Source organism: Stigmatopora nigra, unplaced genomic scaffold (assembly GCF_051989575.1).
Source record: "Stigmatopora nigra isolate UIUO_SnigA unplaced genomic scaffold, RoL_Snig_1.1 HiC_scaffold_24, whole genome shotgun sequence".
NCBI classification, from domain to species: domain Eukaryota; kingdom Metazoa; phylum Chordata; class Actinopteri; order Syngnathiformes; family Syngnathidae; genus Stigmatopora; species Stigmatopora nigra.
In genome coordinates, this window is record NW_027551603.1 from 908602 (window position 1) to 932076 (window position 23475).

A 23475-nucleotide genomic window follows, 5' to 3' on the forward strand; every position below is an offset into this window, starting at 1 on the left:
CCCATGAAATGTCGAAAAAGATGCGGGATATGATGCTCACAGCACCTGGTATTCCCAAGCGGTCTCCCAATCAGGTCCTATACAGGCCGAACAATGCTTGGCTTCCGAGATCGGACGAGATCGGGCATTTTCAGGGTGGTATGGCCGTGAGCGGTGCTGCTCTTGCAGATGGACACCCATGAAATGTCGAAAAAGATGCGGGGTATGATGCTCACAGCACCTGGTATTCCCAAGCGGTCTCCCAATCAGGTACTAACCAGGCCGAACCATGCTTGGCTGCCGAGATCGGGCGAGATCGGGCCTTATCAGGGTGGTATGGCCGTGAGCGGTACTGCTTTTGCAGATGGACACCCATGAAATGTCGAAAAAGATGCGGGGTATGATGCTCACAGCACCTGGTATTCCCAAGCGGTCTCCCAATCAGGTACTAACCAGGCTGAACCATGCTTGGCTTCCGAGATCGGGCGAGATTGGGCCTTTTCAGGGTGGTATGGCCGAAAGCGGTACTGTTCTTGCAGATGGACACCCATGAAATGTCGAAAAAGATGCGGGGTATGATGCTCACAGCACCTGGTATTCCCAAGCGGTCTCCCAATCAGGTACTAACCAGGCCGAACCATGCTTGGCTGCCGAGATCGGACGAGATCGGGCGAGATCGGGCGAGATCGGGCCTTATCAGGGTGGTATGGCCGTGAGCAGTACTGCACTAGCAGATGGACACCCATGAAATGTCGAAAAAGATGCGGGGTATGATGCTCACAGCACCTGGTATTCCCAAGCGGTCTCACAATCAGGTACTAACCAGGCCGAACTATGTTTGGCTTCCGAGATCGGACGAGATCGGGCCTTTTCAGGGTGGTATGGCCGTGAGCAGTACTGCACTAGCAGATGGACACCCATGAAATGTCGAAAAAGATGCGGGGTATGATGCTCACAGCACCTGGTATTCCCAAGCGGTCTCCCAATCAGGTACTAAACAGGCCGAACCATGCTTGGCTTCCGAGATCGGACGAGATCGGACCTTTTCAGGGTGGTATGGCCGTGAGCGGTACTGCTCATGCAGATGGACACCCATGAAATGTCGAAAAAGATGCGGGGTATGATGCTCACAGCACCTGGTATTCCCAAGCGGTCTCCCAATCAGGTACTAACCAGGCCGAACCATGCTTGGCTTCCTAGATCGGACGAGATCGGGCCTTTTCAGGGTGGTATGGCCGTAAGCGGTACTGCTCTTGCAGATGGACACCCATGAAATGTCGAAAAAGATGCGGGGTATGATGCTCACAGCACCTGGTATTCCCAAGTGGTCTCCCAATCAGGTACTAACCAGGCCAAACCATGCTTGGCTTCCGAGATCGGACGAGATCGGGCCTTTTCAGGGTGGTATGGCCGTGAGCGGTACTTCTCTTGCAGATGGACACCCATGAAATGTCGAAAAAGATGCGGGGTATGATGCTCACAGCACCTGGTATTCCCAAGCGGTCTCCCAATCAGGTACTAACCAGGCCGAACTTTGCTTGGCTTCCGAGATCGGACGAGATCGGGCCTTTTCAGGGTGGTATGGCCGTGAGCGGTACTGCACTAGCAGATGGACACCCATGAAATGTCGAAAAAGATGCGGGGTATGATGCACACAGCACCTGGTATTCCCAAGCGGTCTCCAAATCAGGTACTAAACAGGCCGAACCATGCTTGGCTTCTGAGATCGGGCGAGATCGGGCCTTTTCAGGGTGGTATGGCCGTGAGCGGTACTGCACTAGCAGATGGACACCCATGAAATGTCGAAAAAGATGCGGGGTATGATGCTCACAGCACCTGGTATTCCCAAGCAGTCTCCCAATCAGGTACTAACCAGGCCAAACCATGCTTGGCTTCCGAGATCGGACGAGATCGGGCCTTTTCAGGGTGGTATGGCCGTGAGCGGTATTTCTCTTGCAGATGGACACCCATGAAATGTCGAAAAAGATGCGGGGTATGATGCTCACAGCACCTGGTATTCCCAAGCGGTCTCCCAATCAGGTACTAACCAGGCCGAACCTTGCTTGGCTTCCGAGATCGGACGAGATCGGTCCTTTTCAGGGTGGTATGGCCGTGAGCGGTACTGCACTAGCAGATGGACACCCATGAAATGTCGAAAAAGATGCGGGGTATGATGCTCACAGCACCTGGTATTCCCAAGCGGTCTCCCAACCAGGTACTAACCAGGCCGAACCATGCTTGGCTTCCAAGATCGGACGAGATCGGGCCTTTTCAGGGTGGTATGGCCGTGAGCGGTACTCCACTAGCAGATGGACACCCATGAAATGTCGAAAAAGATGCGGGGTATGATGCTCACAGCACCTGGTATTCCCAAGCGGTCTCCCAATCAGGTACTAACCAGGCCGAACCATGCTTGGCTGCCGAGATCAGACGAGATCGGGCCTTATCAGGGTGGTATGGCCGTGAGCGGTACTCTTCTTGCAGATGGACACCCATGAAATGTCGAAAAAGATGCGGGGTATGATGCTCACAGCACCTGGTATTCCCAAGCGGTCTCCCAATCAGGTATTAACCAGGCCGAACCATGCTTGGCTGCCGAGATCGGACGAGATCGGGCGAGATCGGGCCTTATCAGGGTGGTATGGCCGTGAGCGGTACTGCTCTTGCAGATGGACACCCATGAAATTTCGAAAAAGATGCGGGGTATGATAATCACAGCACCTGGTATTCCCAAGCGGTCTCCCAATCAGGTACTAAACAGGCCGCCCATGCTTGGCTTCCGGGATCGGACGAGATCGGACGAGATCAGGCCTTTTCAGGGTGGTATGGCCGTGAGCGGTACTGCTCTTGCAGATGGACACCCATGAAATGTCGAAAAAGATGCGTGGCATGATGCTCACAGCACCTGGTATTCCCAAGCGGTCTCCCAATCAGGTGCTAACCAGGCCGACACATGCTGGGCTGCCGAGATCGGACGAGATCGGGCCTTTTCAGGGTGGTATGGCCGTGAGCGGTACTGCTCTTGCAGATGGACACCCATGAAATGTCGAAAATGATGCGGGGTATGATGCTCACAGCACCTGGTATTCCCAAGCGGTCTCCCAATCAGGTACTAAACAGGCCGAACCATGCTTGGCTTCCGAGATCGGACGAGATCGGGTCTTTCAGGGTGGTATGGCCGTGAGCGGTACTGCTTTTGCAGATGGACACCCATGAAATGTCGAAAAACATGCGGGGTATGATGCTCACAGCAACTGGTATTCTCAAGCGGTCTCCCAATCAGGTACTAACCAGGCCGAACAATGCTTGGCTTCCGAGATCGGGCGAGATCGGGCCTTTTCAGGGTGGTATGGCCGTGAGCGAAACTGCTCTTGCAGATGGACACCCATGAAATGTCGAAAAAGATGCGGGGTATGATGCTCACAGCACCTGGTATTCCCAAGCGGTCTCCCAATCAGGTACTAACCAGGCCGAACCATGCTTGGCTTCCGAGATCGGACGAGATCGGGCCTTTTCAGGGTGGTATGGCCGTGAGCGGTACTGCACTAGCAGATGGACACCCATGAAATGTCGAAAAAGATGCGGGGTATGATGCTCACAGCACCTGGTATTCCCAAGCGGTCTCCCAATCAGGTACTAACCAGGCCAAACCATGCTTGGCTGCCGAGATCGGAGGAGATCGGGCGAGATCGGGCCTTATCAGGGTGGTATGGCCGTGAGCGGTACTGCTCTTGCAGATGGACACCCATGAAATGTCGAAAAAGATGCGGGGTCTGATGCTCACAGCACCTGGTATTCCCAAGCGGTCTCCCAATCAGGTACTAAACAGGCCGAACAATGCTTGGCTTCCGAGATCGGACGAGATCGGGCCTTTTCAGGGTGGTATGGCCGTGAGCGGTACTGCTTTTGCAGATGGACACCCATGAAATGTCGAAAAAGATGCGGGGTATGATGCTCACAGCACCTGGTATTCCCAAGCGGTCTCCCAATCAGGTACTAAACAGGCCGGACCATGCTTGGCTTCCGAGATCGGACGAGATCGGGCGAGATCGGGCCTTATCAGGGGGATATGGCCGTGAGCGGTACTGCTCTTGCAGATGGACACCCATGAAATGTCGAAAAAGATGCGGGGTATGATGCTCACAGCACCTGGTATTCCCAAGCGGTCTCCCAATCAGGTACTAAACAGGCCGGACCATGCTTGGCTTCCGAGATCGGACGAGATCGGGCGAGATCGGGCGAGATCAAGCCTTATCAGGGTGGTATGGCCGTGAGCGGTACTGCTCTTGCAGATGGACACCCATGAAATGTCGAAAAAGATGCGGGGTATGATGCTCACAGCACCTGGTATTCCCAAGCGGTCTCCCAATCAGGTACTAACCAGGCCGAACCATGCTTGGCTTCCGAGATCGGGCGAGATCGGGCCTTTTCAGGGTGGTATGGCCGTGAGCGGTACTGCACTAGCAGATGGACAACCATGAAATGTCGAAAAAGATGCGGGGTATGATGCTCACAGCACCTGGTATTCCCAAGCGGTCTCCCAATCAGGTACTAACCAGGCCGAACCATGCTTGGCTTCCTAGATCGGACGAGATCGGGCCTTTTCAGGGTGGTATGGCCGTGAGCGGTACTGCTCTTGCAGATGGACACCCATGAAATGTCGAAAAACATGCGGGGTATGATGCTCACAGCAACTGGTATTCCCAAGCGGTCTCCCAATCAGGTACTAACCAGGCCGAACCATGCTTGGCTTCCGAGATCGGATGAGATCGGGCCTTTTCAGGGTGGTATGGCCGTGAGCGATACTGCTCTTGCAGATGGACACCCATGAAATGTCGAAAAAGATGCGGGGTATGATGCTCACAGCACCTGGTATTCCCAAGCGGTCTCCCAATCAGGTACTAACCAGGCCGAACCATGCTTGGCTTCCGAGATCGGACGAGATCGGGCCTTTTCAGGGTGGTATGGCCGTGAGCGGTACTGCTTTTGCAGATGGACACCCATGAAATGTCGAAAAAGATGCGGGGTATGATGCTCACAGCACCTGGTATTCCCAAGCGGTCTCCCAACCAGGTACTAACCAGGCCGAACCATGCTTGGCTTCCAAGATTGGACGAGATCGGGCCTTTTCAGGGTGGTATGGCCGTGAGCGGTACCGGTCTTGCAGATGGACACCCATGAAATGTCGAAAAAGATGCGGGGTATGATGCTCACAGCACCTGGTATTCCCAAGCGGTCTCCCAATCAGGTACTAAACAGGCTGAACCATGCTTGGCTTCCGATATCGGACGAGATCAGGCCTTTTCAGGGTGGTATGGCCGTGAGTAGTACTGCTCATGCAGATGGACACCCATGAAATGTCGAAAAAAATGCGGGGTATGATGCTCACAGCACCTGGTATTCCCAAGCGGTCTCCCAATCAGGTACTAACCAGGCCAAACCATGCTTGGCTGCCGAGATCGGAGGAGATCGGGCGAGATCGGGCCTTATCAGGGTGGTATGGCCGTGAGCGGTACTGCTCTTGCAGATGGACACCCATGAAATGTCGAAAAAGATGCGGGGTCTGATGCTCACAGCACCTGGTATTCCCAAGCGGTCTCCCAATCAGGTACTAAACAGGCCGAACAATGCTTGGCTTCCGAGATCGGACGAGATCGGGCCTTTTCAGGGTGGTATGGCCGTGAGCGGTACTGCTTTTGCAGATGGACACCCATGAAATGTCGAAAAAGATGCGGGGTATGATGCTCACAGCACCTGGTATTCCCAAGCGGTCTCCCAATCAGGTACTAAACAGGCCGGACCATGCTTGGCTTCCGAGATCGGACGAGATCGGGCGAGATCGGGCCTTATCAGGGGGATATGGCCGTGAGCGGTACTGCTCTTGCAGATGGACACCCATGAAATGTCGAAAAAGATGCGGGGTATGATGCTCACAGCACCTGGTATTCCCAAGCGGTCTCCCAATCAGGTACTAAACAGGCCGGACCATGCTTGGCTTCCGAGATCGGACGAGATCGGGCGAGATCGGGCGAGATCAAGCCTTATCAGGGTGGTATGGCCGTGAGCGGTACTGCTCTTGCAGATGGACACCCATGAAATGTCGAAAAAGATGCGGGGTATGATGCTCACAGCACCTGGTATTCCCAAGCGGTCTCCCAATCAGGTACTAACCAGGCCGAACCATGCTTGGCTTCCGAGATCGGGCGAGATCGGGCCTTTTCAGGGTGGTATGGCCGTGAGCGGTACTGCACTAGCAGATGGACAACCATGAAATGTCGAAAAAGATGCGGGGTATGATGCTCACAGCACCTGGTATTCCCAAGCGGTCTCCCAATCAGGTACTAACCAGGCCGAACCATGCTTGGCTTCCTAGATCGGACGAGATCGGGCCTTTTCAGGGTGGTATGGCCGTGAGCGGTACTGCTCTTGCAGATGGACACCCATGAAATGTCGAAAAACATGCGGGGTATGATGCTCACAGCAACTGGTATTCCCAAGCGGTCTCCCAATCAGGTACTAACCAGGCCGAACCATGCTTGGCTTCCGAGATCGGATGAGATCGGGCCTTTTCAGGGTGGTATGGCCGTGAGCGATACTGCTCTTGCAGATGGACACCCATGAAATGTCGAAAAAGATGCGGGGTATGATGCTCACAGCACCTGGTATTCCCAAGCGGTCTCCCAATCAGGTACTAACCAGGCCGAACCATGCTTGGCTTCCGAGATCGGACGAGATCGGGCCTTTTCAGGGTGGTATGGCCGTGAGCGGTACTGCTTTTGCAGATGGACACCCATGAAATGTCGAAAAAGATGCGGGGTATGATGCTCACAGCACCTGGTATTCCCAAGCGGTCTCCCAACCAGGTACTAACCAGGCCGAACCATGCTTGGCTTCCAAGATTGGACGAGATCGGGCCTTTTCAGGGTGGTATGGCCGTGAGCGGTACCGGTCTTGCAGATGGACACCCATGAAATGTCGAAAAAGATGCGGGGTATGATGCTCACAGCACCTGGTATTCCCAAGCGGTCTCCCAATCAGGTACTAAACAGGCTGAACCATGCTTGGCTTCCGATATCGGACGAGATCAGGCCTTTTCAGGGTGGTATGGCCGTGAGTAGTACTGCTCATGCAGATGGACACCCATGAAATGTCGAAAAAAATGCGGGGTATGATGCTCACAGCACCTGGTATTCCCAAGAGGTCTCCCAATCAGGTACTAACCAGGCCGAACCATGCTTGGCTTCCAAGATCGGACGAGATCGGGCCTTTACAGGGTGGTATGGCCGTGAGCGGTACTTCTCTTGCAGATGGACACCCATGAAATATCGAAAAATATGCGGGGTATGATGCTCACAGCACCTGGTATTCCCAAGCTGTCTCCCAATCAGGTACTAACCAGGCCGAACCATGCTTGGCTGCCGAGATCGGACGAGATCGGGCGAGACCGGACCTTTTCAGGGTGGTATGGCCGTGAGCGGTACTGCTCTTGCAGATGGACACCCATGAAATGTCGAAAAAGATGCGGGGTATGATGCTCACAGCACCTGGTATTCCCAAGCGGTCTCCCAATCAGGTACTAACCAGGCCGAACCATGCTTGGCTGCCGAGATCGGGCGAGATCGGGCGAGATCGGGCCTTTTCAGGGTGGTATGGCCGTGAGCGGTACTGCTCTTGCAGATGGACACCCATGAAATGTCGAAAAAGATGCGGGGTATGATGCTCACAGCACCTGGTATTCCCAAGCGGTCTCCCAATCAGGTACTAAACAGGCCGAACCATGCTTGGCTGCCGAGATCGGACGAGATCGGACGAGATCGGGCCTTATCAGGGTGGTATGGCCGTGAGCGGTACTGCACTAGCAGATGGACACCCATGAAATGTCGAAAAAGATGCGGGGTATGATGCTCACAGCACCTGGTATTCCCAAGCGGTCTCCCAATCAGGTACTAACCAGGCCGAACCATGATTGGCTTCCGAGATCAGACGAGATCGGGCCTTTTCAGGGTGGTATGGCCGTGAGCGGTACTGCTATTGCAGATGGACACCCATGAAATGTCGAAAAAGATGCGAGGTATGATGCTCACAGCACCTGGTATTCCCAAGCGGTCTCCCAATCAGGTACTAAACAGGCCGAACCATGCTTGGCTGCCGAGATCGGACGAAATCGGGCGAGATCGGGCCTTATCAGGGTGGTATGGCCGTGAGCGGTACTGCACTAGCAGATGGACACCCATGAAATGTCGAAAAAGATGCGGGGTATGATGCTCACAGCACCTGGTATTCCCAAGCGGTCTCCCAATCGGGTACTAACCAGGCCGAACCATGCTTGGCTGCTGAGATCGGACAAGATCGGGCGAGATCGGGCCTTATCAGGGTGGTATGGCCGTGAGCGGTACTGCTCTTGCAGATGGACATCCATGAAATGTCGAAAAAGATGCGGGGTATGATGCTCACAGCACCTGGTATTCCCAAGCGGTCTCCCAATCAGGTACTAAACAGGCCGAACCATGCTTGGCTTCCGAGATCGGACGAGATCGGGCCTTTTCAGGGTGGTATGGCCGTGAGCGGTACTGCAATAGCAGATGGACACCCATGAAATGTCGAAAAAGATGCGGGGTATGATGCTCACAGCACCTGGTATTCCCAAGCGGTCTCCCAATCAGGTACTAACCAGGCCGAACCATGCTTGGCTTCCGAGATCGGGCGAGATCGGGCCTTTTCAGGGTGGTATGGCCGTGAGCGGTACTGCACTTGCAGATGGACACCCATGAAATGTCGAAAAAGATGCGGGGTATGATGCTCACAGCACCTGGTATTCCCAAGCGGTCTCCCAATCAGGTACTAAACAGGCCGAACGATGCTTGGCTTCCGAGATCGGACGAGATCGGGCCTTTTCAGGGTGGTATGGCCGTGAGCGGTACTGCACTAGCAGATGGACACCCATGAAATGTCGAAAAAGATGCGGGGTATGATGCTCACAGCACCTGGTATTCCGAAGCGGTCTCCCAATCAGGTACTAAACAGGCCGAACCATGCTTGGCTGCCGAGATCGGACAAGACCGGGCCTTTTCAGGGTGGTATGGCCGTGAGCGGTACTGCACTAGCAGATGGACACCCATGAAATGTCGAAAAAGATGCAGGGTATGATGTTCACATCACCTGGTATTTCCAAGCGGTCTCCCAATCAGGTACTAACCAGGCCGAACCATGCTTGGCTTCCGAGATCGGACGAGATCGGGCCTTTTCAGGGTGGTATGGCCGTGAGCGGTACTGCACTAGCAGATGGACACCCATGAAATGTCGAAAAAGATGTGGGGTATGATACTCACAGCACCTGGTATTCCCAAGCGGTCTCCCAATCAGGTACTAACCAGGCCGAACCATGCTTGGCTGCCGAGATCGGACGAGATCGGGCGAGATCGGGCCTTATCAGGGTGGTATGGCCGTGAGCGGTACTGCTCTAGCAGATGGACACCCATGAAATGTCGAAAAAGATGCGGGGTATGATGCTCACAGCACCTGGTATTCCCGAGCGGTCTCCCAATCAGGTACTAACCAGGCCGAACCATGCTTGGCTTCCGAGATCGGACGAGATTCGGGCCTTTTCAGGGTGGTATGGCCGTGAGCGGTACTGCTCTCGCAGATGGACACCCATGAAATGTCGAAAAAGATGCGGGGTATGATGCTCACAGCACCTGGTATTCCCAAGCGGTCTCCCAATCAGGTACTAAACAGGCTAAACCATGCTTGGCTTCCGAGATCGGACGAGATCGGGCCTTTTCAGGGTGGTATGGCCGTGAGCGGTACTGCACTAGCAGATGGACACCCATGAAATGTCGAAAAAGATGCGGGGTATGATGCTCACAGCACCTGGTATTCCCAAGCGGTCTCCCAATCAGGTACTAACCAGGCCGATCCATGCTTGGCTTCCGAGATCGGACAAGATCGGGCCTTTTCAGGGTGGTATGGCCGTGAGCGGTACTGCCCCTGCAGATGGACACCCATGAAATGTCGAAAAAGATGCGAGGTATGATGCTCACAGCACCTGGTATTCCCAAGCGGTCTCCCAATCAGGTACTAAACAGGCCGAACCATGCTTGGCTGCCGAGATCGGACGAGATCGGACGAGATCGGGCCTTATCAGGGTTGTATGGCCGTGAGCGGTACTGCACTAGCAGATGGACACCCATGAAATGTCGAAAAAGATGCGGGGTATGATGCTCACAGCACCTGGTATTCCCAAGCGGTCTCCCAATCAGGTACTAACCAGGCCGAACCACGCTTGGCTTCCAAGATTGGACGGGATCGGGCCTTTACAGGGTGGTATGGCCATGGGCGGTACTGCTCTTGCAGATGGACACCCATGAAATGTCGAAAAATATGCGGGGTATGATGCTCACAGCACCTGGTATTCCCAAGCGGTCTCCCAATCAGGTACTAACCAGGCCGAACCATGCTTGGCTGCCGAGATCGGACGAAATCGGGCGAGATCGGGCCTTATCAGGGTGGTATGGCCGTGAGCGGTACTGCACTAGCAGATGGACACCCATGAAATGTCGAAAAAGATGCGGGGTATGATGCTCACAGCACCTGGTATTCCCAAGCGGTCTCCCAATCAGGTACTAACCAGGCCGAACCATGCTTGGCTTCCGAGATCGGACGAGATCGGGCCTTTACAGGGTGGTATGGCCGTGAGCGGTACTGCTCTTGCAGATGGACACCCATGAAATGTCGAAAAATATGCGGGGTATGATGCTCACAGCACCTGGTATTCCCAAGCGGTCTCCCAATCAGGTACTAACCAGGCCGAACCATGCTTGGCTGCCGAGATCGGACGAGATCGGGCGAGATCGGGCCTTATCAGGGTGGTATGGCCGTGAGCGGTACTGCTCTTGCAGATGGACACCCATGAGATGTCGAAAAAGATGCGGGGTATGATGCTCACAGCACCTGGTATTCCCAAGCGGTCTCCCAATCAGGTACTAACCAGGCCGAACCATGCTTGGCTTCCGAGTTCGGACGAGATCGGGCCTTTTCAGGGTGGTATGGCCGTGAGCGGTATTGACTTTGCAGATGGACACCCATGAAATGTCGAAAAAGATGCGGGGTATGATGCTCACAGCACCTGGTATTCCCAAGCGGTCTCCCAATCAGGTACTAACCAGGCCGAAACATGCTTGGCTTCCGAGATCGGGCGAGATCGGGCCTTTTCAGGGTGGTATGGCCGTGAGCGGTACTGCTTTTGCAGATGGACACCCATGAAATGTCGAAAAAGATGCGGGGTATGATGCTCACAGCACGTGGTATTCCCAAGCGGTCTCCCAATCAGGTACTAACCAGGCCGAACAATGCTTGGCTGCCGAGATCGGATGAGATCGGACGAGATCGGGCCTTTTCAGGGTGGTATGGCTGTGAGCAGTACTGCACTAGCAGATGGACACCCATGAAATGTCGAAAAAGATGCGGGGTATGATGCTCACAGCACCTGGTATTCCCAAGCGGTCTCCCAATCAGGTACTAACCAGGTCGAACAATGCTTGGCTTCCTAGATCGGACGAGATCGGACGAGATCAGGCCTTTTCAGGGTGGTATGGCCGTGAGCGGTACTGCACTAGCAGATGGACACCCATGAAATGTCGAAAAAGATGCGGGGTATGATGCTCACAGCACCTGGTATTCCCAAGCGGTCTCCCAATTAGGTACTAACCAGGCCGATCCATGTTTGGCTTCCGAGATCGGACGAGATCGGACGAGATCGGGCCTTTTCAGGGTGGTATGGCCGTGAGCGGTACTGCACTAGCAGATGGACACCCATGAAATGTCGAAAAAGATGCGGGGTATGATGCTCACAGCACCTGGTATTCCCAAGCGGTCTCCCAATCAGGTACTAACCAGGCCGAACCATGCTTGGCTTCCTAGATCGGGCGAGATCGGGCCTTTTCAGGGTGGTATGGCCATGAGCAGTACTGCTTTTGCAGATGGACACCCATGAAATGTCGAAAAAGATGCGGGGAATGATGCTCACAGCACCTGGTATTCCCAAGTGGTCTCCCAATCAGGTACTTACCAGGCCGAACCATGCTTGCCTTCCGAAATCGGAGGAGATTGGGCCTTTTCAGGGTGGTATGGCCGTGAGCGGTACTACTCTTGCAGATGGACACCCATGAAATGTCGAAAAAGATGCGGGGCAAGATGCTCACAGCACCTGGTATTCCCAAGCGGTCTCCCAATCAGGTACTAAACAGGCGGAACCCTGCTTGGCTTCCGAGATCGGACGAGATCGGGCCTTTTCAGGGTGGTATGGCCGTGAGCGGTACTGCACTAGCAGATGGACACCCATGAAATGTCGAAAAAGATGCGGGGTATGATGTTCACAGCACCTGGTATTCCCAAGCGGTCTCCCAATCAGGTACTAACCAGGCCAAACCATGCTTGGCTGCCGAGATCGGACGAGATCGGGCGAGATCGGGCCTTATCAGGGTGGTATGGCCGTGAGCGGTACTGCTTTGCAGATGGACACCCATGAAATGTCGAAAAAGATGCGGGGTATGATGCTCACAGCACCTGGTATTCCCAAGCGGTCTCCCAATCAGGTACTAAACAGGCCGAACCATGCTTGGCTTCCGAGATCGGGCGAGATCGGGCCTTTTCAGGGTGGTATGGCCGTGAGCGATACTGCTCTTGCAGATGGACACCCATGAAATGTCGAAAAAGATGCGGGGTATGATGCTCACAGCACCTGGTATTCCCAAGCGGTCTCCCAATCAGGTACTAAACAGGCCGAACCATGCTTGGCTTCCAAGTTCGGACGAGATCGGGCCTTTTCAGGGTGGTATGGCCGTGAGCGGTACCGCTCTTGCAGATGGACACCCATGAAATGTCGAAAAAGATGCGGGGTATGATGCTCACAGCACCTGGTATTCCCAAGCTGTCTCCCAATCAGGTACTAAACAGGCCGAACCATGCTTGGCTGCCGAGACAGGACGAGATCGGGCCTTTTCAGGGTGGTATGGCCGTGAGCGGTACTGCACTAGCAGATGGACACCCATGAAATGTCGAAAAAGATGCGGGGTATGATGCTCACAGCACCTGGTATTCCCAAGCGGTCTCCCAACCAGGTACTAACCAGGCCGAACCATGCTTGGCGTCCCAGATCGAACGAGATCAGGCCTTTTCAGGGTGGTATGGCCGTGAGCAGTACTGCTCTTGCAGATGGACACCCATGAAATGTCGAAAAAGATGCAGGGTATGATGCTCACAGCACCTGGTATTCCCAAGCGGTCTCCCAATCAGGTACTAAACAGGCCGAACCATGCTTGGCTGCCGAGATCGGACGAGATCGGGCCTTTTCAGGGTGGTATGGCCGTGAGCGGTACTGCACTAGCAGATGGACACCCATGAAATGTCGAAAAAGATGCGGGGTATGATGCACACAGCACCTGGTATTCCCAAGCGGTCTCCCAACCAGGTACTAACCAGGCCGAACCATGCTTGACTTCCGAGATCGGACGAGATCGGGCCTTTTCAGGGTGGTACGGCCGTGAGCGGTACTGCTCTTGCAGATGGACACCCATGAAATGTCGAAAAAGATGCGGGGTATGATGCTCACAGCACCTGGTATTCCCAAGCGGTCTCCCAATCAGGTACTAACCAGGCCGAACCATGCTTGGCTTCCGAGATCGGGCGAGATCGGGCCTTTTCAGGGTGGTATGGCCGTGAGCGATACTGCTCTTGCAGATGGACACCCATGAAATGTCGAAAAAGATGCGGGGTATGATGCTCACAGCACCTGGTATTCCCAAACGGTCTCCCAATCAGGTACTAAACAGGCCGAACCATGCTTGGCTTCCAAGATCGGACGAGATCGGGCCTTTTCAGGGTGGTATGGCCATTAGCGGTCCCGCTCTTGCAGATGGACACCCATGAAATGTCGAAAAAGATGCGGGGTATGATGCTCACAGCACCTGGTATTCCCAAGCGGTCTCCCAATCAGGTACTAAACAGGCCGAACCATGCTTGGCTGCCGAGACAGGACGAGATCGGGCCTTTTCAGGGTGGTATGGCCGTGAGCGGTACTGCACTAGCAGATGGACACCCATGAAATGTCGAAAAAGATGCGGGGTATGATGCTCACAGCACCTGGTATTCCCAAGCGGTCTCCCAACCAGGTACTAACCAGGCCGAATCATGCTTGGCTTCCCAGATCGAACGAGATCGGGCCTTTTCAGGGTGGTATGGCCGTGAGCGGTACTGCTTTTGCAGATGGACACCCATGAAATGTCGAAAAAGATGCGGGGTATGATGCTCACAGCACCTGGTATTCCCAAGCGGTCTCCCAATCAGGTACTAACCAGGCCGATCAATGCTTGGCTTCCGAGATCGGGCGAGATCGGGCCTTTTCAGGGTGGTATGGCCGTGAGCGGTACTGCTCTTGCAGATGGACACCCATGAAATGTCGAAAAAGATGCGGGGTATGATGCTCACAGCACCTGGTATTCCCAAGCGGTCTCCCAATCAGGTACTAAACAGGCCGAACCATGCTTGGCTTCCAAGATCGGACGAGATCGGGCCTTTTCAGGGTGGTATGGCCGTAAGCGGTACCACTTTTGCAGATGGACACCCATGAAATGTCGAAAAAGATGCGGGGTATGATGCTCACAGCACCTGGTATTCCCAAGCGGTCTCCCAATCAGGTACTAACCAGGCCGAACCATGCTTGACTGCCGAGATCGGACGAGATCAGGCGAGATCGGGCCTTATCAGGGTGGTATGGCCGTGAGCGGTACTGCTCTTGCAGATGGACACCCATGAAATGTCGAAAAAGATGCGGGGTATGATGCTCACAGCACCTGGTATTCCCAAGCGGTCTCCCAATCAGGTCCTAACCAGGCCGAACGATGCTTGGCTTCCGAGATCGGACGAGATCGGGCCTTTTCAGGGTGGTATGGCCGTGAGCGGTACTGCACTAGCAGATGGACACCCATGAAATGTCGAAAAAGATTCGGGGTATGATGCTCACAGCACCTGGTATTCCCAAGCGGTCTCCCAATCAGGTACTAACCAGGCCGAACCATGCTTGGCTTCCGAGATCGGACGAGATCGGGCCTTTTCAGGGTGGTATGGCCGTGAACGGTACTGCCCTTGCAGATGGACACCCATGAAATGTCGAAAAAGATGCGGGGTATGACGCTCACAGCACCTGGTATTCCCAAGCGGTCTCCCAATCAGGTACTAACCAGGCCGAACAATGCTTGGCTGCCGAGATCGGACGAGATCGGGCCTTTTCAGGGTGGTATGGCCGTGAGCGGTACTGCTCTTGCAGATGGACACCCATGAAATGTCGAAAAAGATGCGGGGTATGATGCTCACAGCACCTGGTATTCCCAAGAGGTCTCCCAATCAGGTACTAACCAGGCCGAACCATACTTGGCTTCCGAGTTCGGACGAGAATCGGGCTTTTTCAGGGTGGTATGGCCGTGAACGATACTGCTCTCGCAGATGGACACCCATGAAATGTCGAAAAAGATGCGGGGTATGATGCTCACAGCACCTGGTATTCCCAAGCGGTCTCCCAATCAGGTACTAAACAGGCCGAACCATGCTTGGCTGCCGAGACAGGACGTGATCGGGCCTTTTCAGGGTGGTATGGCCGTGAGCGGTACTGCACTAGCAGATGGACACCCATGAAATGTCGAAAAAGATGCGGGGTATGATGCTCACAGCACCTGGTATTCCCAAGCGGTCTCCCAACCAGGTACTAACCAGGCCGAATCATGCTTGGCTTCCCAGATCGAACGAGATCGGGCCTTTTCAGGGTGGTATGGCCGTGAGCGGTACTGCTTTTGCAGATGGACACCCATGAAATGTCGAAAAAGATGCGGGGTATGATGCTCACAGCACCTGGTATTCCCAAGCGGTCTCCCAATCAGGTACTAACCAGGCCGATCAATGCTTGGCTTCCGAGATCGGGCGAGATCGGGCCTTTTCAGGGTGGTATGGCCGTGAGCGGTACTGCTCTTGCAGATGGACACCCATGAAATGTCGAAAAAGATGCGGGGTATGATGCTCACAGCACCTGGTATTCCCAAGCGGTCTCCCAATCAGGTACTAAACAGGCCGAACCATGCTTGGCTTCCAAGATCGGACGAGATCGGGCCTTTTCAGGGTGGTATGGCCGTAAGCGGTACCACTTTTGCAGATGGACACCCATGAAATGTCGAAAAAGATGCGGGGTATGATGCTCACAGCACCTGGTATTCCCAAGCGGTCTCCCAATCAGGTACTAACCAGGCCGAACCATGCTTGACTGCCGAGATCGGACGAGATCAGGCGAGATCGGGCCTTATCAGGGTGGTATGGCCGTGAGCGGTACTGCTCTTGCAGATGGACACCCATGAAATGTCGAAAAAGATGCGGGGTATGATGCTCACAGCACCTGGTATTCCCAAGCGGTCTCCCAATCAGGTCCTAACCAGGCCGAACGATGCTTGGCTTCCGAGATCGGACGAGATCGGGCCTTTTCAGGGTGGTATGGCCGTGAGCGGTACTGCACTAGCAGATGGACACCCATGAAATGTCGAAAAAGATTCGGGGTATGATGCTCACAGCACCTGGTATTCCCAAGCGGTCTCCCAATCAGGTACTAACCAGGCCGAACCATGCTTGGCTTCCGAGATCGGACGAGATCGGGCCTTTTCAGGGTGGTATGGCCGTGAACGGTACTGCTCTTGCAGATGGACACCCATGAAATGTCGAAAAAGATGCGGGGTATGACGCTCACAGCACCTGGTATTCCCAAGCGGTCTCCCAATCAGGTACTAACCAGGCCGAACAATGCTTGGCTGCCGAGATCGGACGAGATCGGGCCTTTTCAGGGTGGTATGGCCGTGAGCGGTACTGCTCTTGCAGATGGACACCCATGAAATGTCGAAAAAGATGCGGGGTATGATGCTCACAGCACCTGGTATTCCCAAGCGGTCTCCCAATCAGGTACTAACCAGGCCGAACCCTACTTGGCTTCCGAGTTCGGACGAGAATCGGGCTTTTTCAGGGTGGTATGGCCGTGAACGATACTGCTCTCGCAGATGGACACCCATGAAATGTCGAAAAAGATGCGGGGTATGACGCACACAGCACCTGGTATTCCCAAGCGGTCTCCCAATCAGGTACTAACCAGGCTGAACCATGCTTGGCTTCCGAGATCGGACGAGATCGGGCCTTTTCAGGGTGGTATGGCCGTGAGCGGTACTGCTCTCGCAGATGGACACCCATGAAATGTCGAAAAAGATGCGGGGTATGATGCTCACAGCACCTGGTATTCCCAAGCGGTCTCCCAACCAGGTACTAACCAGGCCGAACCATGCTTGGCTTCCGAGATCGGACGAGATCGGGCCTTTTCAGGGTGGTATGGCCGTGAGCGGTACTGCTCTTGCAGATGGACACCCATGAAATGTCGAAAAAGATGCAGGGTATGATGCTCACAGCATCTGGTATTCCCAAGCGGTCTCCCAATCAGGTACTAACCAGGCCGAACCATGCTTGGCTTCCGAGATCGGGCCTTTTCAGGGTGGTATGGCCGAGAGCGGTACTGCTTTGCAGATGGACACCCATGAAATGTCGAAAAAGATGCGGGGTATGATGCTCACAGCACCTGGTATTCCCAAGCGGTCTCCCAATCAGGTACTAAACAGGCCGAACCATGCTTGGCTTCCAAGATCGGACGAGATCGGGCCTTTTCAGGGTGGTATGGCCATGAGCGGTACCGCTCTTGCAGATGGACACCCATGAAATGTCGAAAAAGATGCGGGGTATGATGCTCACAGCACCTGGTATTCCCAAGCGGTCTCCCAATCAGCTACTAAACAGGCCGAACCATGCTTGGCTGCCGAGACAGGACGAGATCGGGCCTTTTCAGGGTGGTATGGCCGTGAGCGGTACTGCACTAGCAGATGGACACCCATGAAATGTCGAAAAAGATTCGGGGTATGATGCTCACAGCACCTGGTATTCCCAAGCGGTCTCCCAATCAGGTACTAACCAGGCCGAACCATGCTTGGCTGCCGAGATCGGACGAGATCGGACGAGATCGGGCCTTATCAGGGTGGTATGGCCGTGAGCGGTACTGCTCTTGCAGATGGACACCCATGAAATGTCGAAAAAGATGCGGGGTATGATGCTCACAGGACCTGGCATTCCCAAGCGGTCTCCCAATCAGGTACTAACCAGGCCGAACCATGCTTGGCTGCTGAGATCGGACGAGATCGGGCGAGATCGGGCCTTATCAGGGTGGTATGGCCGTGAGCGGTACTGCTCTTGCAGATGGACACCCATGAAATGTCGAAAAAGATGCGGGGTATGATGCTCACAGCACCTGGTATTCCCAAGCGGTCTCCCAATCAGGTACTAACCAGGCTGAACCATGCTTGGCTGCCGAGATCTGACGAGATCGGGCCTTATCAGGGTGGTATGGCCGTGAGCGGTACACTGCTTGCAGATGGACACCCATGAAATGTCGAAAAAGATGCGGGGTATGATGCTCACAGCACCTGGTATTCCCAAGCGGTCTCCCAATCAGGTACTAACCAGGCCGAACCATGCTTGGCTGCCGAGACCGGACGAGATCGGGCGAGATCGGGCCTTATCACGGTGGTATGGCTGTGAGCGGTACTGCTCTTGCAGATGGACACCCATGAAATGTCGAAAAAGATGCGGGGTATGATGCTCACAGCACCTGGTATTCCCAAGCGGTCTCCCAATCAGGTACTAACCAGGCCGAACCATGCTTGGCTGCCGAGATCGGACGAGATCGGGCCTTTTCAGGGTGGTATGGCCGTGAGCGGTACTGCACTAGCAGATGGACACCCATGAAATGTCGAAAAAGATGCGGGGTATGATGCTCACAGCACCTGGTATTCCCAAGCGGTCTCCCAATCAGGTACTAAACAGGCCGAACCATGCTTGGCTTCCGAGATCGGACCTTTTCAGGGTGGTATGGCCGTGAGCGGTACTGCTCATGCAGATGGACACCCATGAAATGTCGAAAAAGATGCGGGGTATGATGCTCACAGCACCTGGTATTCCCAAGCGGTCTCCCAATCAGGTACTAACCAGGCCGAACCATGCTTGGCTGCTGAGATCGGACGAGATCGGGCGAGATCGGGCCTTATCAGGGTGGTATGGCCGTGAGCGGTACTGCTCTTGCAGATGGACACCCATGAAATGTCGAAAAAGATGCGGGGTATGATGCTCACAGCACCTGGTATTCCCAAGCGGTCTCCCAATCAGGTACTAACCAGGCTGAACCATGCTTGGCTGCCAAGATCGGACGAGATCGGGCCTTATCAGGGTGGTATGGCCGTGAGCAGTACTCTGCTTGCAGATGGACACCCATGAAATGTCGAAAAAGATGCGGGGTATGATGCTCACAGCACCTGGTATTCCCAAGCGGTCTCCCAATCAGGTACTAACCAGGCCGAATCATGCTTGGCTGCCGAGACCGGACGAGATCAGGCGAGATCGGGCCTTATCAGGGTGGTATGGCCGTGAGCGGTACTGCTCTTGCAGATGGACACCCATGAAATGTCGAAAAAGATGCGGGGTATGATGCTCACAGCACCTGGTATTCCCAAGCGGTCTCCCAATCAGGTACTAACCAGGCCGAACCATGCTTGGCTGCCGAGATCGGACGAGATCGGGCCTTTTCAGGGTGGTATGGCCGTGAGCGGTACTGCACTAGCAGATGGACACCCATGAAATGTCGAAAAAGATGCGGGGTATGATGCTCACAGCACCTGGTATTCCCAAGCGGTCTCCCAATCAGGTACTAAACAGGCCGAACCATGCTTGGCTTCCGAGATCGGACGAGATCGGACCTTTTCAGGGTGGTATGGCCGTGAGCGGTACTGCTCATGCAGATGGACACCCATGAAATGTCGAAAAAGATGCGGGGTATGATGCTCACAGCACCTGGTATTCCCAAGCGGTCTCCCAATCAGGTACTAAACAGGCCGAACCATGCTTGGCTTCCGAGATCGGACGAGATCGGGCCTTTTCAGGGTGGTATGGCCGTAAGCGGTACTGCTCCCGCAGATGGACACCCATGAAATGTCGAAAAAGATGCAGGGTATGATGCTCACAGCACCTGGTATTCCCAAGCGGTCTCCCAATCAGGTACTAACCAGGCCGATCCATGCTTGGCTTCCGAAATCGGGCGAGATCGGGCCTTTTCAGGGTGGTATGGCCGAGAGCGGTACTGCTCTTGCAGATGGACACCCATGAAATGTCGAAAAAGATGCGGGGTATGATGCTCACAGCACCTGGTATTTCCAAGCGGTCTCCCAATCAGGTACTAAACAGGCCGAACCATGCTTGGCTTCCAAGATCGGACGAGATCGGGCCTTTTCAGGGTGGTATGGCCGTAAGCGGTACCGCTCTTGCAGATGGACACCCATGAAATGTCGAAAATGATGCGGGGTATGATGCTCACAGCACCTGGTATTCCCAAGCGGTCTCCCAGTCAGGTACTAAACAGGCCGAACCATGCTTGGCTTCCGAGATCGGACGAGATCGGGCCTTTTCAGGGTGGTATGGCCGTGAGCGGTACTGCACTAGCAGATGGACACCCATGAAATGTCGAAAAAGATGCGGGGTATGATGCTCACAGCACCTGGTATTCCCAAGCGGTCTCCCAATCAGGTACTAACCAGGCCGAACCATGCTTGGCTTCCGAGACTGGACGAGATCGGGCTTTTTCAGGGTGGTATGGCCGTGAGCGGTACTGCTCTTGCAGATGGACACCCATGAAATGTCGAAAAAGATGCGGGGTATGATGCTCACAGCACCTGGTATTCCCAAGCGGTCTCCCAATCAGGTACTAAACAGGCCGAACCATGCTTGGCTGCCGAGATCGGACGAGATCGGGCCTTTTCAGGGTGGTATGGCCGTGAGCGGTACTGCACTAGCAGATGGACACCCATGAAATGTCGAAAAAGATGCGGGGTATGATGCACACAGCACCTGGTATTCCCAAGCGGTCTCCCAACCAGGTACTAACCAGGCCGAACCATGCTTGACTTCCGAGATCGGACGAGACCGGGCGAGATCGGGCCTTATCAGGGTGGTATGGCTGTGAGCGGTACTGCTCTTGCAGATGGACACCCATGAAATGTCGAAAAAGATGCGGGGTATAATGCTCACAGCCCCTGGTATTCCCAAGCGGTCTCCCAATCAGGTACTAAACAGGCCGAATTATGTTTGGCTTCCGAGATCGGACGAGATCGGGCCTTTTCAGGGTGGTATGGCCGTGAGCGGTACTGCTCTTGCAGATGGACACCCATGAAATGTCGAAAAATTTGTGGGGTATGATGCTCACAGCACCTGGTATTCCCAAGCGGTCTCCCAATCAGGTACTAAACAGGCCGAACCATGCTTGGCTGCTGAGATCGGACGAGATCGGGCCTTTTCAGGGTGGTATGGCCGTGAGCGGTACTGCTCTTGCAGATGGACACCCATGAAATGTCGAAAAAGATGTGGGGTATGATGCTCACAGCACCTGGTATTCCCAAGCGGTCTCCCAATCAGGTACTAAACAGGCCGAACCTTGCTTGGCTGCTGAGATCGGACGAGATCGGGCCTTTTCAGGGTGGTATGGCCGTGAGCGGTACTGCTCTTGCAGATGGACACCCATGAAATGTCGAAAAAGATGCGGGGTATGATGCTCACAGCACATGGTATTGCCAAGCGGTCTCGCAATCAGGTACTAACCAGGCCGAACCATGCTTGGCTTCCGAGATCGGACGAGATCGGACGAGATCGGGCCTTTTCAGGGTGGTATGGCCGTGAGCGGTACTGCACTAGCAGATGGACACCCATGAAATGTCGAAAAAGATGCGGGGTATGATGCTCACAGCACCTGGTATTCACAAGCAGTCTCCCAATCAGGTATTAACCAGGCTGAACCATGCTTGGCTGCCGAGATCGGACGAGATCGGGCGAGATCGGGCCTTATCAGGGTGGTATGGCCGTGAGCGGTACTGCTCTTGCAGATGGACACCCATGAAATGTCGAAAAAGATGCGGGGTATGATGCTCACAGCACGTGGTATTCCCAAGCGGTCTCCCAATCAGGTACTAACCAGGCCGAACCATGCTTGGCTGCCGAGATCGGACGAGATCGGACGAGATCGGGCCTTTTCAGGGTGGTATGGCCGTGAGCGGTACTGCACTAGCAGATGGACACCCATGAAATGTCGAAAAAGATGCGGGGTATGATGCTCACAGCACCTGGTATTCCCAAGCGGTCTCCCAATCAGGTACTAACCAGGCCGAACGATGCTTGGCTTCCTAGATCGGGCGAGATCGGGCCTTTTCAGGGTGGTATGGCCGTGAGCGGTACTGCTTTTGCAGATGGACACCCATGAAATGTCGAAAAAGATGCGGGGTATGATGCTCGCAGCACCTGGTATTCCCAAGCGGTCTCCCAATCAGGTACTTACCAGGCCGAACCATGCTTGGCTTCCGAGATCGGAGGAGATTGGGCCTTTTCAGGGTGGTATGGCCGTGAGCAGTACTACTCTTGCAGATGGACACCCATGAAATGTCGAAAAAGATGCGGGGCAAGATGCTCACAGCACCTGGTATTCCCAAGCGGTCTCCCAATCAGGTACTAAACAGGCGGAACTCTGCTTGGTTGCCGAGATCGGACGAGATCGGGCCTTATCAGGGTGGTATGGCCGTGAATGGTACTGCTCTTGCAGATGGACACCCATGAAATGTCGAAAAAGGTGCGGGGTATGATGCTCACAGCACCTGGTATTCCCAAGCGGTCTCCCAATCAGGTACTAACCAGGCCGAATCATGCTTGGCTGCCGAGATCGGACGAGATCGGGCGAGATCGGGCCTTTTCAGGGTGGTATGGCCGTGAGCGGTACTGCTCTTGCAGATGGACACCCATGAAATGTCGAAAAAGATGCGGGGCAAGATGCTCACAGCACCTGGTATTCCCAAGCGGTCTCCCAATCAGGTACTAAACAGGCGGAACCATGCTTGGCTTCCGAGATCGGAGGAGATTGGGCCTTTTCAGGGTGGTATGGCCGTGAGCGGTACTATTCTTGCAGATGGACACCCATGAAATGTCGAAAAAGATGCGGGGCAAGATGCTCACAGCACCTGGTATTCCCAAGCTGTCTCCCAATCAGGTACTAAACAGGCGGAACCCTGCTTGGCTGCCGAGATCGGACGAGATCGGGCCTTATCAGGGTGGTATGGCCGTGAATGGTACTGCTCTTGCAGATGGACACCCATGAAATGTCGAAAAAGGTGTGGGGTATGATGCTCACAGCACCTGGTATTCCCAAGCGGTCTCCCAATCAGGTACTAACCAGGCCGAACCATGCTTGGCTGCCGAGATCGGACGAGATCGGGCGAGATCGGGCCTTTTCAGGGTGGTATGGCCGTAAACGGTACTGCTCTTGCAGATGGACACCCATGAAATGTCGAA

General features: G+C 54.4%; 1 non-coding gene and 124 pseudogenes across 1 annotated transcript; all 125 read right to left on the reverse strand.

Annotated features, from left to right (window-relative positions):
* Positions 1-33: 33 nt before the first annotated feature.
* On the reverse strand, positions 34-152 carry LOC144182782 (5S ribosomal RNA; annotated as a pseudogene).
* A 56-nt stretch (positions 153-208) lies between these two features.
* LOC144190589 (5S ribosomal RNA) lies at positions 209-327 on the reverse strand (annotated as a pseudogene).
* Positions 328-383: 56 nt separating this feature from the next.
* On the reverse strand, positions 384-502 carry LOC144186676 (5S ribosomal RNA; annotated as a pseudogene).
* A 56-nt stretch (positions 503-558) lies between these two features.
* On the reverse strand, positions 559-697 carry LOC144185329 (5S ribosomal RNA; annotated as a pseudogene).
* Positions 698-753: 56 nt separating this feature from the next.
* Positions 754-872, reverse strand: LOC144183198 (5S ribosomal RNA; annotated as a pseudogene).
* Positions 873-928: 56 nt separating this feature from the next.
* Positions 929-1047, reverse strand: LOC144189857 (5S ribosomal RNA; annotated as a pseudogene).
* Positions 1048-1103: 56 nt separating this feature from the next.
* Positions 1104-1222, reverse strand: LOC144191165 (5S ribosomal RNA; annotated as a pseudogene).
* A 56-nt stretch (positions 1223-1278) lies between these two features.
* Positions 1279-1397, reverse strand: LOC144188030 (5S ribosomal RNA; annotated as a pseudogene).
* A 56-nt stretch (positions 1398-1453) lies between these two features.
* Positions 1454-1572, reverse strand: LOC144188304 (5S ribosomal RNA; annotated as a pseudogene).
* A 56-nt stretch (positions 1573-1628) lies between these two features.
* On the reverse strand, positions 1629-1747 carry LOC144186916 (5S ribosomal RNA; annotated as a pseudogene).
* A 56-nt stretch (positions 1748-1803) lies between these two features.
* LOC144187379 (5S ribosomal RNA) lies at positions 1804-1922 on the reverse strand (annotated as a pseudogene).
* A 56-nt stretch (positions 1923-1978) lies between these two features.
* On the reverse strand, positions 1979-2097 carry LOC144188557 (5S ribosomal RNA; annotated as a pseudogene).
* Positions 2098-2153: 56 nt separating this feature from the next.
* Positions 2154-2272, reverse strand: LOC144187231 (5S ribosomal RNA; annotated as a pseudogene).
* A 56-nt stretch (positions 2273-2328) lies between these two features.
* Positions 2329-2447, reverse strand: LOC144188371 (5S ribosomal RNA; annotated as a pseudogene).
* A 56-nt stretch (positions 2448-2503) lies between these two features.
* Positions 2504-2632, reverse strand: LOC144185150 (5S ribosomal RNA; annotated as a pseudogene).
* Positions 2633-2872: 240 nt separating this feature from the next.
* Positions 2873-2991, reverse strand: LOC144186939 (5S ribosomal RNA; annotated as a pseudogene).
* A 56-nt stretch (positions 2992-3047) lies between these two features.
* LOC144189587 (5S ribosomal RNA) lies at positions 3048-3165 on the reverse strand (annotated as a pseudogene).
* Positions 3166-3221: 56 nt separating this feature from the next.
* LOC144186338 (5S ribosomal RNA) lies at positions 3222-3340 on the reverse strand (annotated as a pseudogene).
* A 56-nt stretch (positions 3341-3396) lies between these two features.
* Positions 3397-3515, reverse strand: LOC144189632 (5S ribosomal RNA; annotated as a pseudogene).
* A 56-nt stretch (positions 3516-3571) lies between these two features.
* Positions 3572-3700, reverse strand: LOC144183571 (5S ribosomal RNA; annotated as a pseudogene).
* Positions 3701-3756: 56 nt separating this feature from the next.
* Positions 3757-3875, reverse strand: LOC144190450 (5S ribosomal RNA; annotated as a pseudogene).
* A 56-nt stretch (positions 3876-3931) lies between these two features.
* LOC144186347 (5S ribosomal RNA) lies at positions 3932-4060 on the reverse strand (annotated as a pseudogene).
* Positions 4061-4116: 56 nt separating this feature from the next.
* LOC144186450 (5S ribosomal RNA) lies at positions 4117-4255 on the reverse strand (annotated as a pseudogene).
* Positions 4256-4311: 56 nt separating this feature from the next.
* LOC144188454 (5S ribosomal RNA) lies at positions 4312-4430 on the reverse strand (annotated as a pseudogene).
* Positions 4431-4486: 56 nt separating this feature from the next.
* Positions 4487-4605, reverse strand: LOC144190184 (5S ribosomal RNA; annotated as a pseudogene).
* A 56-nt stretch (positions 4606-4661) lies between these two features.
* LOC144189185 (5S ribosomal RNA) lies at positions 4662-4780 on the reverse strand (annotated as a pseudogene).
* A 56-nt stretch (positions 4781-4836) lies between these two features.
* LOC144189643 (5S ribosomal RNA) lies at positions 4837-4955 on the reverse strand (annotated as a pseudogene).
* A 56-nt stretch (positions 4956-5011) lies between these two features.
* LOC144190541 (5S ribosomal RNA) lies at positions 5012-5130 on the reverse strand (annotated as a pseudogene).
* Positions 5131-5186: 56 nt separating this feature from the next.
* LOC144186202 (5S ribosomal RNA) lies at positions 5187-5305 on the reverse strand (annotated as a pseudogene).
* A 56-nt stretch (positions 5306-5361) lies between these two features.
* Positions 5362-5490, reverse strand: LOC144183572 (5S ribosomal RNA; annotated as a pseudogene).
* Positions 5491-5546: 56 nt separating this feature from the next.
* On the reverse strand, positions 5547-5665 carry LOC144190451 (5S ribosomal RNA; annotated as a pseudogene).
* A 56-nt stretch (positions 5666-5721) lies between these two features.
* Positions 5722-5850, reverse strand: LOC144186349 (5S ribosomal RNA; annotated as a pseudogene).
* A 56-nt stretch (positions 5851-5906) lies between these two features.
* LOC144186452 (5S ribosomal RNA) lies at positions 5907-6045 on the reverse strand (annotated as a pseudogene).
* A 56-nt stretch (positions 6046-6101) lies between these two features.
* Positions 6102-6220, reverse strand: LOC144188455 (5S ribosomal RNA; annotated as a pseudogene).
* Positions 6221-6276: 56 nt separating this feature from the next.
* Positions 6277-6395, reverse strand: LOC144190185 (5S ribosomal RNA; annotated as a pseudogene).
* Positions 6396-6451: 56 nt separating this feature from the next.
* Positions 6452-6570, reverse strand: LOC144189186 (5S ribosomal RNA; annotated as a pseudogene).
* Positions 6571-6626: 56 nt separating this feature from the next.
* On the reverse strand, positions 6627-6745 carry LOC144189654 (5S ribosomal RNA; annotated as a pseudogene).
* Positions 6746-6801: 56 nt separating this feature from the next.
* Positions 6802-6920, reverse strand: LOC144190542 (5S ribosomal RNA; annotated as a pseudogene).
* A 56-nt stretch (positions 6921-6976) lies between these two features.
* On the reverse strand, positions 6977-7095 carry LOC144186203 (5S ribosomal RNA; annotated as a pseudogene).
* Positions 7096-7151: 56 nt separating this feature from the next.
* Positions 7152-7270, reverse strand: LOC144188380 (5S ribosomal RNA; annotated as a pseudogene).
* A 56-nt stretch (positions 7271-7326) lies between these two features.
* LOC144185850 (5S ribosomal RNA) lies at positions 7327-7455 on the reverse strand (annotated as a pseudogene).
* Positions 7456-7511: 56 nt separating this feature from the next.
* On the reverse strand, positions 7512-7640 carry LOC144184033 (5S ribosomal RNA; annotated as a pseudogene).
* Positions 7641-7696: 56 nt separating this feature from the next.
* Positions 7697-7825, reverse strand: LOC144185192 (5S ribosomal RNA; annotated as a pseudogene).
* A 56-nt stretch (positions 7826-7881) lies between these two features.
* On the reverse strand, positions 7882-8000 carry LOC144188537 (5S ribosomal RNA; annotated as a pseudogene).
* A 56-nt stretch (positions 8001-8056) lies between these two features.
* On the reverse strand, positions 8057-8185 carry LOC144185564 (5S ribosomal RNA; annotated as a pseudogene).
* Positions 8186-8241: 56 nt separating this feature from the next.
* LOC144186882 (5S ribosomal RNA) lies at positions 8242-8370 on the reverse strand (annotated as a pseudogene).
* Positions 8371-8426: 56 nt separating this feature from the next.
* Positions 8427-8545, reverse strand: LOC144187532 (5S ribosomal RNA; annotated as a pseudogene).
* Positions 8546-8601: 56 nt separating this feature from the next.
* LOC144188456 (5S ribosomal RNA) lies at positions 8602-8720 on the reverse strand (annotated as a pseudogene).
* Positions 8721-8776: 56 nt separating this feature from the next.
* On the reverse strand, positions 8777-8895 carry LOC144190691 (5S ribosomal RNA; annotated as a pseudogene).
* Positions 8896-8951: 56 nt separating this feature from the next.
* LOC144184888 (5S ribosomal RNA) lies at positions 8952-9070 on the reverse strand (annotated as a pseudogene).
* A 56-nt stretch (positions 9071-9126) lies between these two features.
* LOC144183275 (5S ribosomal RNA) lies at positions 9127-9245 on the reverse strand (annotated as a pseudogene).
* Positions 9246-9301: 56 nt separating this feature from the next.
* Positions 9302-9430, reverse strand: LOC144184138 (5S ribosomal RNA; annotated as a pseudogene).
* A 56-nt stretch (positions 9431-9486) lies between these two features.
* LOC144190816 (5S ribosomal RNA) lies at positions 9487-9606 on the reverse strand (annotated as a pseudogene).
* Positions 9607-9662: 56 nt separating this feature from the next.
* On the reverse strand, positions 9663-9781 carry LOC144190248 (5S ribosomal RNA; annotated as a pseudogene).
* Positions 9782-9837: 56 nt separating this feature from the next.
* LOC144189833 (5S ribosomal RNA) lies at positions 9838-9956 on the reverse strand (annotated as a pseudogene).
* Positions 9957-10012: 56 nt separating this feature from the next.
* On the reverse strand, positions 10013-10141 carry LOC144184868 (5S ribosomal RNA; annotated as a pseudogene).
* A 56-nt stretch (positions 10142-10197) lies between these two features.
* On the reverse strand, positions 10198-10316 carry LOC144184762 (5S ribosomal RNA; annotated as a pseudogene).
* Positions 10317-10372: 56 nt separating this feature from the next.
* LOC144184368 (5S ribosomal RNA) lies at positions 10373-10501 on the reverse strand (annotated as a pseudogene).
* Positions 10502-10557: 56 nt separating this feature from the next.
* On the reverse strand, positions 10558-10676 carry LOC144182593 (5S ribosomal RNA; annotated as a pseudogene).
* A 56-nt stretch (positions 10677-10732) lies between these two features.
* On the reverse strand, positions 10733-10861 carry LOC144182654 (5S ribosomal RNA; annotated as a pseudogene).
* A 56-nt stretch (positions 10862-10917) lies between these two features.
* Positions 10918-11036, reverse strand: LOC144187937 (5S ribosomal RNA; annotated as a pseudogene).
* A 56-nt stretch (positions 11037-11092) lies between these two features.
* Positions 11093-11211, reverse strand: LOC144191629 (5S ribosomal RNA; annotated as a pseudogene).
* A 56-nt stretch (positions 11212-11267) lies between these two features.
* LOC144187078 (5S ribosomal RNA) lies at positions 11268-11396 on the reverse strand (annotated as a pseudogene).
* A 241-nt stretch (positions 11397-11637) lies between these two features.
* LOC144184632 (5S ribosomal RNA) lies at positions 11638-11766 on the reverse strand (annotated as a pseudogene).
* A 56-nt stretch (positions 11767-11822) lies between these two features.
* On the reverse strand, positions 11823-11941 carry LOC144183371 (5S ribosomal RNA; annotated as a pseudogene).
* A 56-nt stretch (positions 11942-11997) lies between these two features.
* LOC144184855 (5S ribosomal RNA) lies at positions 11998-12116 on the reverse strand (annotated as a pseudogene).
* Positions 12117-12172: 56 nt separating this feature from the next.
* LOC144189362 (5S ribosomal RNA) lies at positions 12173-12291 on the reverse strand (annotated as a pseudogene).
* A 56-nt stretch (positions 12292-12347) lies between these two features.
* LOC144184292 (5S ribosomal RNA) lies at positions 12348-12476 on the reverse strand (annotated as a pseudogene).
* A 55-nt stretch (positions 12477-12531) lies between these two features.
* Positions 12532-12650, reverse strand: LOC144190152 (5S ribosomal RNA; annotated as a pseudogene).
* A 56-nt stretch (positions 12651-12706) lies between these two features.
* LOC144189199 (5S ribosomal RNA) lies at positions 12707-12825 on the reverse strand (annotated as a pseudogene).
* Positions 12826-12881: 56 nt separating this feature from the next.
* On the reverse strand, positions 12882-13000 carry LOC144187034 (5S ribosomal RNA; annotated as a pseudogene).
* Positions 13001-13056: 56 nt separating this feature from the next.
* Positions 13057-13175, reverse strand: LOC144183690 (5S ribosomal RNA; annotated as a pseudogene).
* A 56-nt stretch (positions 13176-13231) lies between these two features.
* LOC144188735 (5S ribosomal RNA) lies at positions 13232-13350 on the reverse strand (annotated as a pseudogene).
* Positions 13351-13406: 56 nt separating this feature from the next.
* On the reverse strand, positions 13407-13525 carry LOC144187886 (5S ribosomal RNA; annotated as a pseudogene).
* A 56-nt stretch (positions 13526-13581) lies between these two features.
* Positions 13582-13700, reverse strand: LOC144188457 (5S ribosomal RNA; annotated as a pseudogene).
* A 56-nt stretch (positions 13701-13756) lies between these two features.
* LOC144183395 (5S ribosomal RNA) lies at positions 13757-13875 on the reverse strand (annotated as a pseudogene).
* Positions 13876-13931: 56 nt separating this feature from the next.
* On the reverse strand, positions 13932-14050 carry LOC144184684 (5S ribosomal RNA; annotated as a pseudogene).
* Positions 14051-14106: 56 nt separating this feature from the next.
* LOC144182609 (5S ribosomal RNA) lies at positions 14107-14225 on the reverse strand (annotated as a pseudogene).
* A 56-nt stretch (positions 14226-14281) lies between these two features.
* LOC144182202 (5S ribosomal RNA) lies at positions 14282-14400 on the reverse strand (annotated as a pseudogene).
* Positions 14401-14456: 56 nt separating this feature from the next.
* On the reverse strand, positions 14457-14575 carry LOC144190744 (5S ribosomal RNA; annotated as a pseudogene).
* Positions 14576-14631: 56 nt separating this feature from the next.
* LOC144183345 (5S ribosomal RNA) lies at positions 14632-14760 on the reverse strand (annotated as a pseudogene).
* Positions 14761-14816: 56 nt separating this feature from the next.
* LOC144183334 (5S ribosomal RNA) lies at positions 14817-14935 on the reverse strand (annotated as a pseudogene).
* Positions 14936-14991: 56 nt separating this feature from the next.
* On the reverse strand, positions 14992-15110 carry LOC144184765 (5S ribosomal RNA; annotated as a pseudogene).
* A 56-nt stretch (positions 15111-15166) lies between these two features.
* On the reverse strand, positions 15167-15285 carry LOC144190417 (5S ribosomal RNA; annotated as a pseudogene).
* A 56-nt stretch (positions 15286-15341) lies between these two features.
* On the reverse strand, positions 15342-15461 carry LOC144191082 (5S ribosomal RNA; annotated as a pseudogene).
* A 56-nt stretch (positions 15462-15517) lies between these two features.
* LOC144185326 (5S ribosomal RNA) lies at positions 15518-15636 on the reverse strand (annotated as a pseudogene).
* Positions 15637-15692: 56 nt separating this feature from the next.
* On the reverse strand, positions 15693-15811 carry LOC144182610 (5S ribosomal RNA; annotated as a pseudogene).
* A 56-nt stretch (positions 15812-15867) lies between these two features.
* On the reverse strand, positions 15868-15986 carry LOC144182204 (5S ribosomal RNA; annotated as a pseudogene).
* A 56-nt stretch (positions 15987-16042) lies between these two features.
* LOC144190745 (5S ribosomal RNA) lies at positions 16043-16161 on the reverse strand (annotated as a pseudogene).
* Positions 16162-16217: 56 nt separating this feature from the next.
* LOC144183346 (5S ribosomal RNA) lies at positions 16218-16346 on the reverse strand (annotated as a pseudogene).
* Positions 16347-16402: 56 nt separating this feature from the next.
* On the reverse strand, positions 16403-16521 carry LOC144183335 (5S ribosomal RNA; annotated as a pseudogene).
* Positions 16522-16577: 56 nt separating this feature from the next.
* LOC144184776 (5S ribosomal RNA) lies at positions 16578-16696 on the reverse strand (annotated as a pseudogene).
* A 56-nt stretch (positions 16697-16752) lies between these two features.
* On the reverse strand, positions 16753-16871 carry LOC144190418 (5S ribosomal RNA; annotated as a pseudogene).
* Positions 16872-16927: 56 nt separating this feature from the next.
* Positions 16928-17047, reverse strand: LOC144189055 (5S ribosomal RNA; annotated as a pseudogene).
* Positions 17048-17103: 56 nt separating this feature from the next.
* On the reverse strand, positions 17104-17222 carry LOC144191613 (5S ribosomal RNA; annotated as a pseudogene).
* Positions 17223-17278: 56 nt separating this feature from the next.
* LOC144187735 (5S ribosomal RNA) lies at positions 17279-17397 on the reverse strand. Its single transcript, XR_013324897.1, has one exon. It is a non-coding gene; the product is annotated as a 5S ribosomal RNA (ribosomal RNA).
* A 220-nt stretch (positions 17398-17617) lies between these two features.
* On the reverse strand, positions 17618-17736 carry LOC144190951 (5S ribosomal RNA; annotated as a pseudogene).
* A 56-nt stretch (positions 17737-17792) lies between these two features.
* LOC144186296 (5S ribosomal RNA) lies at positions 17793-17911 on the reverse strand (annotated as a pseudogene).
* A 56-nt stretch (positions 17912-17967) lies between these two features.
* Positions 17968-18096, reverse strand: LOC144183909 (5S ribosomal RNA; annotated as a pseudogene).
* A 241-nt stretch (positions 18097-18337) lies between these two features.
* Positions 18338-18456, reverse strand: LOC144191552 (5S ribosomal RNA; annotated as a pseudogene).
* A 56-nt stretch (positions 18457-18512) lies between these two features.
* Positions 18513-18641, reverse strand: LOC144183076 (5S ribosomal RNA; annotated as a pseudogene).
* Positions 18642-18697: 56 nt separating this feature from the next.
* Positions 18698-18816, reverse strand: LOC144186022 (5S ribosomal RNA; annotated as a pseudogene).
* A 221-nt stretch (positions 18817-19037) lies between these two features.
* Positions 19038-19166, reverse strand: LOC144185460 (5S ribosomal RNA; annotated as a pseudogene).
* A 56-nt stretch (positions 19167-19222) lies between these two features.
* On the reverse strand, positions 19223-19341 carry LOC144183110 (5S ribosomal RNA; annotated as a pseudogene).
* Positions 19342-19397: 56 nt separating this feature from the next.
* On the reverse strand, positions 19398-19526 carry LOC144186923 (5S ribosomal RNA; annotated as a pseudogene).
* A 56-nt stretch (positions 19527-19582) lies between these two features.
* LOC144186034 (5S ribosomal RNA) lies at positions 19583-19701 on the reverse strand (annotated as a pseudogene).
* Positions 19702-19757: 56 nt separating this feature from the next.
* Positions 19758-19876, reverse strand: LOC144189858 (5S ribosomal RNA; annotated as a pseudogene).
* A 56-nt stretch (positions 19877-19932) lies between these two features.
* On the reverse strand, positions 19933-20051 carry LOC144188360 (5S ribosomal RNA; annotated as a pseudogene).
* A 56-nt stretch (positions 20052-20107) lies between these two features.
* LOC144183780 (5S ribosomal RNA) lies at positions 20108-20226 on the reverse strand (annotated as a pseudogene).
* Positions 20227-20282: 56 nt separating this feature from the next.
* On the reverse strand, positions 20283-20401 carry LOC144183012 (5S ribosomal RNA; annotated as a pseudogene).
* A 56-nt stretch (positions 20402-20457) lies between these two features.
* LOC144187882 (5S ribosomal RNA) lies at positions 20458-20576 on the reverse strand (annotated as a pseudogene).
* Positions 20577-20632: 56 nt separating this feature from the next.
* LOC144190409 (5S ribosomal RNA) lies at positions 20633-20751 on the reverse strand (annotated as a pseudogene).
* Positions 20752-20807: 56 nt separating this feature from the next.
* On the reverse strand, positions 20808-20926 carry LOC144188736 (5S ribosomal RNA; annotated as a pseudogene).
* A 56-nt stretch (positions 20927-20982) lies between these two features.
* LOC144183383 (5S ribosomal RNA) lies at positions 20983-21111 on the reverse strand (annotated as a pseudogene).
* A 56-nt stretch (positions 21112-21167) lies between these two features.
* On the reverse strand, positions 21168-21286 carry LOC144185302 (5S ribosomal RNA; annotated as a pseudogene).
* Positions 21287-21342: 56 nt separating this feature from the next.
* LOC144191652 (5S ribosomal RNA) lies at positions 21343-21461 on the reverse strand (annotated as a pseudogene).
* Positions 21462-21517: 56 nt separating this feature from the next.
* Positions 21518-21636, reverse strand: LOC144191502 (5S ribosomal RNA; annotated as a pseudogene).
* A 426-nt stretch (positions 21637-22062) lies between these two features.
* LOC144186060 (5S ribosomal RNA) lies at positions 22063-22191 on the reverse strand (annotated as a pseudogene).
* A 56-nt stretch (positions 22192-22247) lies between these two features.
* LOC144185263 (5S ribosomal RNA) lies at positions 22248-22366 on the reverse strand (annotated as a pseudogene).
* A 56-nt stretch (positions 22367-22422) lies between these two features.
* On the reverse strand, positions 22423-22541 carry LOC144184107 (5S ribosomal RNA; annotated as a pseudogene).
* Positions 22542-22597: 56 nt separating this feature from the next.
* LOC144185774 (5S ribosomal RNA) lies at positions 22598-22716 on the reverse strand (annotated as a pseudogene).
* Positions 22717-22772: 56 nt separating this feature from the next.
* On the reverse strand, positions 22773-22901 carry LOC144184517 (5S ribosomal RNA; annotated as a pseudogene).
* Positions 22902-22957: 56 nt separating this feature from the next.
* On the reverse strand, positions 22958-23076 carry LOC144185879 (5S ribosomal RNA; annotated as a pseudogene).
* A 56-nt stretch (positions 23077-23132) lies between these two features.
* Positions 23133-23251, reverse strand: LOC144186727 (5S ribosomal RNA; annotated as a pseudogene).
* Positions 23252-23307: 56 nt separating this feature from the next.
* On the reverse strand, positions 23308-23436 carry LOC144183863 (5S ribosomal RNA; annotated as a pseudogene).
* Positions 23437-23475: the final 39 nt, after the last annotated feature.